The 14,902-nt window shown below is 39.2% G+C and overlaps 1 long non-coding RNA gene across 3 annotated transcripts; it reads left to right on the top strand.

Moving 5' to 3' along the window:
- Positions 1 to 793: 793 nt before the first annotated feature.
- Positions 794 to 11,443, top strand: LOC129438031 (uncharacterized). 3 transcript variants are annotated; one of them, XR_012365634.1, is made up of 4 exons: positions 794 to 1,027; positions 1,295 to 1,333; positions 2,290 to 2,413; positions 10,301 to 11,443. It is a non-coding gene; the product is annotated as an uncharacterized lncRNA (long non-coding RNA). The 3 variants fall into 3 exon arrangements; XR_012365633.1 differs by having other exon boundaries at positions 979 to 1,027; positions 1,295 to 2,413; XR_012365632.1 differs by lacking the exon at positions 794 to 1,027 and having other exon boundaries at positions 1,183 to 2,413.
- The last annotated feature ends 3,459 nt before the right edge of the window (positions 11,444 to 14,902 follow it).

Here is a 14,902-nt window from a genome sequence, read left to right as displayed (position 1 = left end):
GTGCGTGCGTGTTAAAATATACATAATATTTACACACAGAAGAATCTCATATGTTATGCAAAAAATACTTTTATTTTGTATAAGATTAATCTAGATTAATCTACACCCAGCACTAATATGTATATATATTGACATGTCAATGTCAAAATGAATGATAGGAAGCTCAAATACGTGTTTTAGTGCACCATGGAAAAAGAATATCTTTTCACTTTTGATGTTTAAAATGTACAACCAGTCATAAGGGTAAATTTGTTGAAATATCTGAATAAATAAGCTTTCAATTGATGTATGGTTTGTAAGAATAGTACAATATTTGGCCAAGATAAAATTATTTGAATCATCTGGAATCTGGGATATCTGAATAAATAAGCTTTCAATTGATGTATGGTTTGTAAGAATAGTACAAAATCTGGCCAAGATAAAATTATTTGAATCATCTGGAATCTGGGGGTGCAAAAAAAATCTTAAAGGGGTCAGATTATGAGATTTTTTTAAGATGTAAAATAACTCTTTGGTGTCCCCAAAGTGCGTATGTGATGTTTTAGCTTAAAACACCCCACAGATAATTTATTATAGCATGTTCAAATTCCAATTTTGAAGGTTTAAGCAAAATATGCCGCTTTTGGGTGTCCTTTAAAATGCAAATGAGCTGATGAAATGCAAACACTGATCGCAATGATGGTGGTTTGTTGAAATAGCAGGGAGCTACACTGCGACCAAAATGGTCGCATATGCGACCTTTTGAACTGCCATTGCGACCCTAATTTTTAATGGGTCGCAAATGTGCTACCTACACTGTAAAAAATTTCCGGGATTTCACAAGATGTAACTGTGATATTTCACAGTAAATTACATTATTAGCATGTCACAGGCTTTAGCTGTGACATTTCACAATATAGTACAGTATTCAGACTTTTATTGTGAAAATAATGCCATCGGCGAAATCACAGGGGACGGCTGTAAGTTCCGACGCGCGCTATCTGTTTTGGTTCTCTCATCTCTGCGGTCTCATCCAACGGATTCTGTGGTAAGTGTTAAAATGTCAAATTTTGTCAAATAAATGATTGATTTATTTTCAAAATATATGTCATAGTGCATGGAGTATTATCCAAATGTCGTTATTTGTAGGTTTCGCGTGGGTTGAACCGCTGAATTTAAAAATAAAGCAATGAAGATGTTGGTAGTGTTACTGTGAGACCTTTTAGGAGCTTTATTAAAAATAAAACATTATTTGTTAACTTGAGCTTTTCTTAGTGCTAAGCTAACAGCTTTCTCTCTTTTTCTTCCTACACAGCATCTTTCTGCGGTATCCACTGGGGAGTAAAGTTATGAGGTAAACTGTGGCTTATACGAACATTATGGCCGTTATTATCAGATACAAAAATTAACTTAATTTATATGCCCGGTTTCAGTGAAACCAGATCATGGTGTCGTGGATTAGGGCAGACGTAAATTCATTTAAAAATATAACTTAACGTTAACATAGAGGTGTGTGAGAGAGATACGGAGCAGCGGTTATCTGCCGCGTTACCTTAAAAATAAACTAAGTGCGTATGTCAATGTTTTAAGACATTTTAAGGGGTGATTCATATCGCGTCTTTTGCGCGCTCAAGTTCGTTATTTCAAATATAGGCGAAGCGACGCATGATAGCAAAAAATATCCGCATGGCTTCTTTATGCCGCCAGCCTCAAGCTGTCGGCTATAGGTGCGTTCCGCTGGCGGGGATGAAACTTTTGCCGCCGAATACGTCACTCTCATTTGTTGCGAGATGCCGCCAGCATGCAGCCGGTGGACCGACTGCTTAATTTATGCAAAAGCGGCTGCCGCGGCGGTTCGCCGTCAGACCTGTTTGCGATTACGCCCTTTATGACGCTTACTGCCGCCAGAGCACCGCCGGTGGTCCGCCGACTCATTGCTATCTGCTCGTTTTTTCCGGCGCGTCCGCACCGCATTGATTTAAAAACATTTCAACTTTTCAGAGTCATCTGTGTTTTTGCAAGTAACTTACACGAACGTTAATGTGATTTCCAGCTGTAGGTAATTCATACGTTTTAATCATTATCTTGTGATGGTGTTTTTATTTATGAGCAGAACTGACTACATGGTGGTGAGATTTCTACCTACACACACAGTTCATTTTAAGGTTGACACCCTAGTTGTCCTGCCCTATAGTTTCACATTTTAACTAATCTGTATATATTGTTTAGTAGTGCTTAGTAACTTTCATGTGTGTGAACCTGCATTAACGTATACAACATGAAAAGTGAAGCCTTCTTCATTGTTTCCAGGTATTTTTTCCACACTTCACAAGGATGGGGACATCACTCAGAAGAGGGAAGTTTCGAGAAGCCCTGGATAACAACTACAATAACATTCTGAAGTTCGTCCAAGGAGTCAACTATCATCAACGGGGTAAAGATGTTTTGTCTAGGCTGCATTCATTCTTCTCTTTCTGATGGCAAACTTCAACGAGCCCAATGATACCATTGTGCTTAATGTTAAAGGAACATGCACACATTTTGGGAATTTAGCTTATTCACCTTATCCCCCAGAGTTAGAGAAGTCCATACATACCTTTCTCTTCTCCGTGCGTGCTGTAACTCTGTTTAACGCAGCCCCCGCTAGCTTAGCTTAGCACAAAGACTGGAAGTGAATGGCCCCAGCTAGCAAACTGCTCCCTATAATTGACAAAGTAAGTTAACGTGAACAATTTCCTATTTATTTGTATAAGCACACCGTGTACAATTAACAAGGTCATATGAGACACAGCGATCTTTTAACAGTATACATACTGGGAACTATATTCTCAGAAGGCGAAGCACTGCTACTTGGGCGGAGTGATTTGCACGACTCTGACCAAACTCTCTGCTCCTCACCAGGGGGCTTCTCAGGTGCTGCGAGCAAATCACTCCGCCCAAGTAGCAGTGCTTCACCTGAGAATATAGTTCCCTGTATGTATACTGTTAAAAGGCGGCTGTGTCTCATATGACCTTGTTATTTGTACACAGTGTTACTATACAAATCACAACATATAAATAGGAAAATGTTCTCGTTATTTTGTCACTTATTGGGAACAGTTTGCTAGCTGGAGCCATTTACTTCCAGTCTTTGTGCTAAGCTAGCGGGGGCTGCGTCAGGCATAGTTACAGCACGCACGGAGATGGGAAAGATATGTATGGACTTATCTAACTCTGGCCCAGGTGAAAAAGTAGTACACTTTCATAATATGCTTAAAGTGCTCTATTTTCGCACACTAATTTTGTACCTACTAAAAGTTCGTTTTTAGTACTTTTTAAGATGTTCTTAAGAGTATCTAAGTGTACTTCACTGTGCTATTTTGAGACACCATGAATTTAAACTAAAATGCACTTTTAACATACTATCTCTGTATTAAAAATGAATTTATTTAACACCTGTATTAAATTTGAACCCAACTTTCATACAAAGATCTGTTGAAGTTTACTACAAGTGGTACCTAAATACATTTTTAAAATACATTTTAGTTCATATTTATGGTGTCTCAAAATAGCACAGTGAAGTACACTTATGGCGCTTTTCCATTGCATAGTACCCCACGGTTTGGTTTAGTTTGGGTCGGGTCAGCTTACTTTTGGGAGCTTTTCCATTAGGTGCACAAAATGGTACCCGATACTTTTTTTCGTACCACCTCGGTTGGGGTTCCAAGCGACCCGAGCTGATACCAAACGTGACGTGAAAACACTGTAGATCACTGATTGGTCTGACAGAATCGTCACTACAGCGTCATCACTATATGTAAAGATTAGCTTTACCTCAGTGTGCTAGCTTGCGCTGTCTCGAGCAAACATGTTGTCTTCTGTGCTCTGCTAAGTTTCCAAACTCCCTTTTAGCCATAAAAACATCCACAGAATCAGGGACACCATAACAGTTTTTTCCATTCTTGCAGTTTGTGGCGGACCATTCGCGATGCGCACGTTCGCATAGATGCTTAAATGCAACTATATGAGGCTCAGCGGAGCACCGTCGGCTGACGCCACTGGTGTTTGAACAGAAACTGGCATATGAGACAGAGGTAGTGATAAACGCGATGTGCAAACATCTATTTGTGGTGGCCAATTTTAATTTTGTGGCGGACTGAGAAATAAATAATGTATGGGAATGTACAACAACGCTCTTACTTGTATGATGTCACAGCAGGAGGCAGCGCAAATATAACGACACGCCTATTATCCCTCCCACTGCGAAGTGATACTAAACTCGATGGAAAAGCTAACCACGCCAAAGTGAGGTGAGCTGACCCGACCCAAACTAAACTAAACCGTGGGGTACTATGCAATGGAAAAGCGCAATAAGATGTTCTTAAGATTATCTTAAGTACTAGAGAAATTTTTTTAGTATATTAGGTACAAAATTAGTGCACGAAAATAGAGCACTTTAAGTACACTATGGAAGTGTACTTCTTTTTCACCTGGGGGATACAGTAAATAAGCTAAATTCCCAAAATGTGAGCGTGTTCCTTTAATGTAAATATATATTTTACCCTTAAATTAGCATTAAGTCTATTATTTTTGGGTAAATGCACTGTACTTGTATATTGCCTTTCTAATCTTCTGGGTCCGGTTGCACCAGCTAGACGTAAAATATAAGAGTGTAATAGTTGTGCGTAAAGGGTTCATTATAGTTGTGTGTAGGTCCTACAGCTTAGCCGCATTGGTGTAGGTAACATGTCGGTTTTCGTATGCACTTCTGCGTAGTCGCCTGCGTCAACATGCAAATACACATGCAGACCGCTGGTAGTCAGTATCCACGCGTGTAACCACAGTAGAAGCTCAACCGCCAAAGAAGAAGCAGCTTGCCCAGTTAACCCACAAACGAAGAAGAACAGCAACTTGTGTATGTTTTGAGAAGACCAGCAATGATGGAAGTAAATAAACACTCCTCAACTTGGCCCATCTTTGTTCTCACTGGCGCTAACAGAAATACCTATGACACAGTTTTTTTTACCAGACAGGAAAGGTTCTAGTTGACCAGTCACAGTGCTTGCTGTCCGTGTAGAACTGACGCGCTGTTAAAGGAATAGTCTACTCATTTTCAATATTAAAATATGTTATTACCTTAACTAAGAATTGTTGATACATCCCTCTATCATCTGTGTGCGTGCACGTAAGCGCTGGAGCGCGCTGCGACGCTTCGATAGCATTTAGCTTAGCTCCATTCATTCAATGGTACCATTTAGAGATAAAGTTAGAAGTGACCAAACACATCAACGTTTTTCATATTTAAGACGAGTAGTTATACGAGCAAGTTTGGTGGTACAAAATAAAACGTAGCGCTTTTCTAAGCGGATTTAAAAGAGGAGCTACATTTTATGGCGTAATAGCACTTTTGGGAGTACTTCGACTCGCCTCAGTAACACCCTCCCTCTCCCATTATGAGAGGGAGAAGGGGAGCGGACTTTTCAGGGGAGTCGAAGTACTCCCAAAAGTGCTATTACGCCATACAATATAGTTCCTCTTTTAAATCCGCTTAGAAAAGCGATACGTTTTATTTTGTACCACCAAACTTGCTCGTATAACTACTCGTCTTAAATAGGAAAAACGTTGATGTGTTTGGTCACTTCAAACTCTATCTCTAAATGGTACCATTGAGTGAATGGGGCTGGGCTGGGTGCTGTCGGGGCGTCGCAGCGCGCTCCGGCGCTTGCGTGCGTGCGCGCGGATGGTGGAGGGATGTGTCAACGGTTCTTGGTTGGGGTGGTGACATATTTTAGTATTGAAAATGAGTAGACTATTCATTTAATAATTTGGCGAGGGCACGTCAGGCTACCCAAAGCTATGCTCAGGCTACGGATAACCTACAGCATGGCTATAACATGGGCTTAAATGGATAGTTCATCTTAAAATAAAATTTTTGTTTATAAGCATACCCCCAGGCCATCCAAGATGTAGGTGACTTTGTTTCTTCAGTATAACACAAATGTAGATTTTTAACTCCAATCGTTTCAGTCTGTAAGTTGTATAATGCGAGTGGATGGTAACAAAATCTGAGAGAAAAAAAAACATACACAGACAAATCCAAATTAAACTCTGCGGCTCATGCAGACACATTGATGTCCTAAGACACGAAATGATTGGTTTGTGCGAGAAACCGAACACTATTTATATAATTTTTTACCTCTAATACAACACTATACCCAAAGCAATACGTGCGTACACATCACTGTCTGATTCCTGTAATGTTTAATGGCGGGTTGCGAAACAACTTCATAGGTGCATACCCCCACCTACTGTATCGGGAGCCCCGTATAGTGTATATGGGCCCTCATGCCGTGCACCCAATACAGTAGGTGGCGGTATGCACCTATGAAGTTGTTTCGCATCCCACCATTAAACATTACAAGAATCAGACGGTGATATGTATGTGCATATTGCTTTGGGTATAGTGTTGTATTAGAGGTAAAAAATTTAGGGCTGCACGATATACCGCATGCGATTATGAATGTAATATTGTCAACTTTTCAGTGAACTACGGCTCTATGTAGTTAATGTCACTCCATCTAAAAGCAGCTAATAGTGACTTACTACTAATCAAGGAACCGGCTTCACTGAACAGAGGCGCGTGACAATCACATGCGATTTATCGTGCAGCCCTATAAAAAATGATATAAATACTGTTCGGTTTCTCCCACAAACATATTGTTTCGTGTCTTAGGACATTGAAGTGTCGTCATGAGCCGCAGGGTTTAATTTGGATCTCTGTGCATTTTTTCTCTCTCAGATTGTTTTACCATCCACTTGCATTATACGACTGACAGATTAAAAAGGTTGTAGTTACAAATCTACATTTGTGTTCTACTGAAAAAACAAAGTCACCTAAATCTTAGATGGCCTGGGGGTAAGCTGACAAACATTAAAAATTCATTTTAAGATGAACTATCCCTTAAAGGGACTACACCGTAGCTAGGCCGTAGGTAATCCGTAGCCTGTGCGTAGCTTTGCATAGAAATTTTAATTATAAAATTGCCAAAATTTTAACAGCGCGTGACGCGTCAGATCTACAAGGTCCACAAGCGCTGTGATTGGTCCACTAGAATCCTTCCCGTCAGCTAAAAAAAATCCTGCGTCATAGGTATAGACGGTTTCATCGGACGCACAAAATACGCGTCTGGATCCGACCTTTACTTCCGGTTTCGTTTTTTTTAATGGTCTGACTAGTTGCTAAACTGATCTCTTGAACAAATGCCTCGTCGAAAATGACAAATGTTTTGGTTTCCTATGTAATCTATGTGTTGTTGTTTTTTTGCTTGTTATATAAATAAACTAAGTTTAAAGAACTTTGTTGTTATTTGTTCTTAGCGGAGTTTACCGGAAGTTACGTGCGGACCACGACAGCCGCTTGTTTATGTTGTTACTGCTGAAACATTCTATATCCGTTTGCGATGGTGAGAACAAAGAAGGGTCAATTTGAGGAGTGATTTAACTCAAACTGCAAAAAAAGTCACTGGCTTTTTATTTCCATCACTGCTAGTCTTCTCAAAACATACACAACAAGCTGCTGTTTCTTCTTCATTTGTGGGTTAACTGAGCAAGCTGCTACTTCTTTGGCACGCAAAAGTACATATGAAAACTGACGCGTAGCCTACGCTCGTCAGATCGCATAACATTATAACAGGAATAGGTACGTAAAGAAACGATGGTGTTGTAGAAATGTAGTAAAGTAAAAGTACAGATAATTTGTTGCAAAATGTAACAAAGTAAAAGTCAAAAGTATGTTCTATAGATTATACTTAAAGGAATAGTCTACTCATTTTCAATATTAAAATATGTTATTACCTTAACTAAGAATTGTTGATACATCCCTCTATCATCTTAGTGCGTGCACATAAGCGCTGGAGCGCGCTGCTACACTTCGATAGCATTTAGCTTAGCCCCATTCATTCAATGGTACCACTCAGAGACAAAGCTAGAAGTGACCAAACACATCAACGGTCCTCCCATTCAAGACAAGTAGCCACACGAAAAAGCTTGGTGGCACAAAACAAAACGTAGCGCCTCTCCAAGCGGACCTAAAAGAGGAACTACATTGTATGGCGCAACAGCACTTTTGGGAGTACTTCAACTCGCCTGAAAAATCTGCTCCCCTTCTCCCTCTCATAGGGGCTGTTTACACTTGGTATTAAGATGTGTTTTCATCGATCGGATCACAAGTGGACGAGAGAGACACATTACGTTTACACCTGGTATTTAAATCCGTCTCTTTTGTCCACTTTCGACCGCTTCTGTGCTGAATACTATGAGGGGGTGGTCTGTCAGACGGTGGGCGATCTCTCTGCTGTCATTCAAACCCGAGCGGGAGTAATTATGAGTTTAAATGGACGCAAACTAGTATTATGTCGGAGTGCAGTGCTTATTTAGCAAGTAAACATGCTGCACAGTGTTTTGTACATGAGTATGTAAGAGCTTTCTTTGAATTTTCAGCGCAATTGATGAAATAGGATCGCGCAACTTTCACATGCTTTCAAAACGAAACTACGGAGATCAGCCGCTTAGTTTTATCAGTAAAAGGCTAAAAATAGCGCTGTTCACCGAATGTTCACGCCAGAAGTCAAAAAAGACGTAAAACTTGTGTTTAATACCTCAGATTAGATAAATGGGCAGAGAGAAGGCGGTCGCGTGTGGCTGTTCGAACGCATTCAACCACATGTGCGTTCCGCAACTCCAAAGCGATCCGATCGAAAGTGGTTTCGACCACCTCTGGATGTGGTTGAAAGTGGTCGAAAGTGGACGAGCTCAAAACTTTTGAACACCATTTACACCTGGCATTAACGTCGTCCACTTGTGATCCGATCAACGAAAACACATGTTAATGCCAAGTGTAAACAACCTCATAATGGGAGAGGGAGAGTGTTACTGCGCCGAGTCGAAGTACTCCCAAAAGTGCAATTACGCCATACAATATAGTTCCTCTTTTAAATCCGCTTAGAAAAGCGCTACGTTTTATTTTGTACCACCAAACCTTTTCGCACAACTACTCGTCTCAAACAGGAAAAACGCTGATGTGTTTGGTCACTTCTAACTTTATCTCTGAGTGGTACCATTGAACGAATGGGGCCAAGCCAAACGCCATCGAAGTTAAGCAGCGCGCTCCAGCGCTTACGTGCACGCACTAAGATGATAGAGGGATGTGTCAACTGTTCTTAGTTGGGGTAACAACATGTTTTAGTATTGAAAATGAGTAGACTATTCCTTTAAGTAAAGTACAAATACATGGAAAATTTACTTAAAATAAAATACTTCATTAACTTAGGCCGGTGACACACTGGAAGCGTGGCATAAGCGTCTCAGCTGCGTGGCGTGTCCGTTTTTAATTCGGCTCCCATGTTAACAGGTTAGAGCTTGCAGAGTGCCTGCTTGAGATGTGCGTCTCAGGCGCGGCTCGAGCTGTGCGGAAAACGAGTGCATGCTAGAAATAGAACCGACGCCTTTTTTCATGTGACACGCAAGCCTGTTGGAAGCGTTTCCAGGCAAAATAGAATAGGAAAATATGTTTAAATTTAATTTTGTACACAAATACATAATAATTAATGACATTTTGATGTTTGAAAGTCTATAGATTGACATAAATTCAGATATAAGTGTAATTTAAATTTATATATATATATATATCGATTTTCAAATATTGCACCTGTTAACGGTGTCCTTTATCAGTAGGCATTATATTTATGCCTGGTCTGTCAGCGACATCCCTCTATGTCACCTACTGCAGCTGTAGCGCGCCAGTGTGTCAGCGGCCTTACATTTTACCACTGCCTAACAGGATGTTATATACCTAACCTAACTGCACCAGAAGTGGACATGCACAAAGTTGACAAGTCCCGCCCAAAAAACACGGAAGCATGATAATCCCCTATTACTTGACGTTGTGAAGACCACCCACCGATTGAAAAAGAAATTGGCTATTAACACATATGTTTGTTAAGAAACGTATATCTGATCCTTATTTACATTTTTATATTAAAAGCCTATATTATATATAAGCCTATATTTATCAATGCGCGTGTGGACAAACATACAAACATTCTATAACCACCGCACCGCAGTAAATTGGTGCATTACCATCGCGGTGGTAAAATACTGTCACCGTTAACAGCTGTAATATACTGTATATATACATACATACATACATACACACTACTGTGCAAAAGTCTTTGACCAGCTTTGTTGGACCACCTTGTCCAAACTGAGCTAACTTTAGTTTGCTCTGTACTGCATCCCACTTGAAAAAAACTAACAGCTTTTCTCTCTTCCTTTTTGTTTATAGGTGCTTCTTGGGCATTAATTCGGAGACAGACAGGCAGAAAGGACAGAAACAACAAGCTGCAAGTCTGTACACTGATTAGAAAACTTATGACTTGAATGGATGTCAGTCTAGTGTGTCACAAATACTAGTTCTTTGTTTAGCTAGATTGTACACTTTGTACTCTTACAATGTTCTATATCAGGAGTCTCCAACGTGGTGCCCATGGGCAGCAGGTAGCCCGCACAGAGTCTGTGAGGTGCCCACCAAATCACATTCTATTAATAGTCTCAATTGTAATATTTGTTGATTACATATTTTTTATATTGACGTGGCTTGGTTTACATGTGTTAACATTTTAAACAATACAAAAACGTATCAAAAAGTACAATGAAATAAAATCATCAAGTAAAACAAAAAAAGTTTTGAGTAGACTATATCAAAAGGTAGCCCTCCAGAATGTTTTATCCATTGTGGTAGTCCTTGCTCACAAAAAGGTTGGAGACCCCTGTTCTATATTGTGTCTGTTACATAAAGATACATGAAGAAATTAGTGAATGTCAGTCTACATTGTAAAAATAAAATATTTGTTGCACTTATTTTTTAAGTTTAATTAACTCTAAATTACAATTTATTTCAACTTTCTTGACTGGTGAGGAGTTGCTATTAATTATAAAAAATGAAGTTGAAATAACTTAAGCTAACTACTTTAATTTTATAGTTGATGGCAACTCTTCATTAGTCAAGAAGGTTAAATGAATTATAGATTCAAGTTGATTAAATTGAAAAATGTAAGTTCTGTTTTTTACAGTGTAGAGCGGGGTGGGCATTCCTGGTCTTTGGGGGCCGCTGTCCTGCAGGGTTTGGCTCCAACCCTATTCAGACACACCTCAATGTCATTTCCAAGTCATACTGAAGCCTTTGATTGAGATTTTCAGGTGTGTTTGATTGGGGTTGGAGCTGGGCTTTGCAGGGCGGTGGCCTTCAGGGACCTGGAATGACCACCCCTGCTGTAGAGTGTAAGCAGTGTTCCAATGCACGAAAGGAAATATTATTCTGTGTAGTTATTATTCTGATGTTATTTATACTATCTGAGATAGTCAATGAATAATATGTAATAATAATATGTAATAATATGTTATGTACAAAATAAAAGTATGAAATCGATTGTTTTTGTGTTTATTTGAATTTAACATCTTTTTAATTTTAATATATTGATATAGCCAGTAACATTACAGTGAACACTGTAATTCTACAGCAGACTACTGCTTAATAGCAGTCCATGAACTGTAACTTAATGACTAAATACATTTATTCTATGGGATAATGCTGCTATATCACAGTAATCTAAAATACATTACTTGTAATTTCACAGTAAAATAACGTAATATTACAGTAACATACTGCTAAATCACAGTAATATGGAGGACTAACTACTGTAAGATCACGGTATACAGCTGTCATTTCACAAGTATTTACTGTAAAAATGACACAGTAACATACTGTGAAAGTACAGTACCTGCATGACAGTAATTTACTGTGAAGTTACATACTGTAACTTCCTGTGAAAGTAATGCAACTGGTTGCCAGTAATTTACTGTGAATTTACAGTCAATCTTTTTACAGTGTAATGTTTTAGACAATATGCTATGATTTACTATGAGCATTTATTAAAACATAAATGTGGATTTTAAGAATACGTTTTATAACGTGCTCTGAGCCATCAACACGTTGGCTTCATTTCGCGTGAAAGCACGTCGTGTCTCTCCCTATCAGTGTGCGTTTGCGTGCTCAGCTGTTTCTCAATGAATTGGGTGCGACGCGACGCAAGCGCGGTGTCTTCCATGTTTCTGAACTTGAGCAGAGGTCTTTCTTCACTGAGGACGCGGGACCCGTATGGTTCTGGGTTTATATTTTAAATGGTCTGTCGGGTCCGGTTAGGTCCTAGTTTAATTACTTTGGGTCCCAAGTCTGATTAATATTGAGTTTATAACCCGAGTCGATCGGAAAACGGCCATGAGCGCTACCGCGCTAAAGCTCGAGTGCAGTTTAGCGTGCCTTCGGTTTCTATGGCGATGGTTCTTGTTACGACCACGCGCTGCGTTTTCTTTCTCACATGTTTTTAATAATCTTATTATTAATAAACCATATATTTTCTAAAACCATATCCATATTAAGTTTGCACAGATTGTAGCAAAAAAGCAGTGCTAATGTCAAGCAAAGCAATGTAAAATTTGTCACCGGGACAGCAAGTAGATTTGAAAAAAAAATAAGTGGAATAATATTATTGAAATAATAAGTGGATTAAGCTTTTTAAATCGGCAAGAGAGAAATAGAAAGATAGAGCAGAAGCAGTAAAAGTGCCTATTAAATAGAAATTATTACCATTATAACATCAGTCATAACATCAGTCACATTTATAATCTATAGACCTGCACTGTCTATTAATATACTATACATAGTATTGTATTATATTGAGTTTGATAAAAGGGGTCTAATTGCTTCATATATCAGTGCAAAAACAGTAAGTGTTTTCGTGGTGGTTTGACAAACAGTGTCAGCTTTGTGAATGGCAAAGAAAGTTTGGAGTGTTTAGATTAATTAAATATAATGTGAAATTAATATTAATTTTCAATAAATCAAAGTATTGTGTTGTGTCACACATTATTAGTTCTTCGTCATATGTATAGTAGACCATTATTTGTCAGTGGGTAATGACCGGCTACCACCACAAGTAAATTTCAGATCTATGGGAAACACTGACTTCAACGTTTAAGAAAACATGGCGGCATGTGGTTTAAAAGATGGCAAGTAAAATAAAAAGCATATCTGTATGCAATACAGTTTCATTATTGTTCATTATTAACCAGAGCGCCTAAATATTACTTGAAAAAAATATGTGCGACCAAATCATATTTTGCGCCAGTAACTGAAAAAGTTGGTAGCGCAAGTGCCACCAGTGGAAAAGGCTAGTGTAGTTCCCTGAATAGGCGAAAACTTTTATTTATAGCACGCTATGACCCCTTTAATATTGAGAAAATGGTATTTAAAGTCGTCCAAATGAAATTCTTAGCATTGCATCTTCTTACAAAAATAAAAGTTTTTAAATATTTACAGAATGAACTTTATACAATATCTTTATGGAACATCCTAATGATTTTTGGCATAAAAGAAAAATCGATTATTTAGACCCATACGATGTATTTTAATTGCTACAAATATATCCTTGCTAAGACATTAAAAAACATAAACTCATAAACATGTATTGTTCTCACAAAAAATGAAAGAGACTCACGAAAAGACCGTACACACGAGTCACGAAGTTTATCGTGACTTCATCCCACTACGTTTCTTCTCAAATACAGGCCGTGATCGTGAGAGGTCCCACCACACCCTGTTGAGCCTATTTTAAGATTCCCCAAACTAAAAATAGCTCTATTAATTCTGTTTCTTTAGCAGAGGGAGCATCTGGAGGCTGAGCGTGGGCATCGGGTTCGATAAGATCCATCAAGGATGCGTCACCCTCCCCCTGATCAGATAATGAATCATACATTGAAACCAAAGCGTGCGGGAAAGCCCCGCAGAGAAGCACAGTGGAGGTTCTATTCAGCGTGAGACCGGACCCTCGGAGATAGACGTCTGGGGGCCGGGGCTCCAAGTACACACACACACGCGGAGTCAAAAGTGCTACAAAGTGAGGGGTCATCACCCAGCACCCACTCACAGGGTGTGGTTTCACACACACAGATGTGCACATACACACTCAGGGCTTCCAGTCATAACCTCCCAAGAGTCCACCGCTGGCTTTGCATCAAAGAAGAAGAAAAGAAATGCAGTGTGGAAAGATGATTAAAAAAGAAAATTTAGCAAACAATGTGATCCCTAAAGAATAATCTAAACCCTAAACCAGTGGTTCTCAATCCTGGTCCTGGAGGTCCACTGCTCTGCACATTTTGTATGTCTCTCTTGTTTAACACAGCTGATTCAAATAATCAGCTCATTAGCAGAGATCTCATTGTCTGTCAGATAAGAGAGACATTCAAAATTTGCAGAGCAGTGGACCTCCAGGACCAGGATTGAGTACCACTGCCCTAAACCATAGACTCACGATGTACACATCACACCCACCGTCTGCCACTGCGTGAGAAGATCGAGGGAGAGTTACCCGTAATCGGAAGTAAATGTGTGTAGATAAGTGGTGTTGTAAGAAAGATCGGGGCTAGTTGTCACAAGGGTTATATCTCAGAAACTGTAGCCTCATAACTACAATTTTAAGGTTAACATAAAAAACTACCCTAGTAGTATAGTTTAAGCCTTACACCTCCAATTGTTTGTGATTTACATAAATTCATCCTAATTAATGTAAAAACATAAATAGATTTTGAGACTTCAGTCTGAATTTCCCATGGGGGACACAAATAAGAAAACGGGTAAACTCTTAATCAGGTTGGGAGGATGGAAACTGAACACACAAGACCATTCAAAGACAATCAGGTTCAAATCAGGATAGATACGGTAAACCTAATGTTAAGCATTAAAAGACAGCGTGGGTGAACAGACAGACAGATGGAGAGAATCAGACCCCCAACAGTGCCTGGCTTTCTCCTCTGATGTTCTCCTCACACA

This window comes from Misgurnus anguillicaudatus, chromosome 3 (assembly GCF_027580225.2).
Source record: "Misgurnus anguillicaudatus chromosome 3, ASM2758022v2, whole genome shotgun sequence".
NCBI classification, from domain to species: domain Eukaryota; kingdom Metazoa; phylum Chordata; class Actinopteri; order Cypriniformes; family Cobitidae; genus Misgurnus; species Misgurnus anguillicaudatus.
This window is presented reverse-complemented; position numbering and strand designations above follow the sequence as displayed.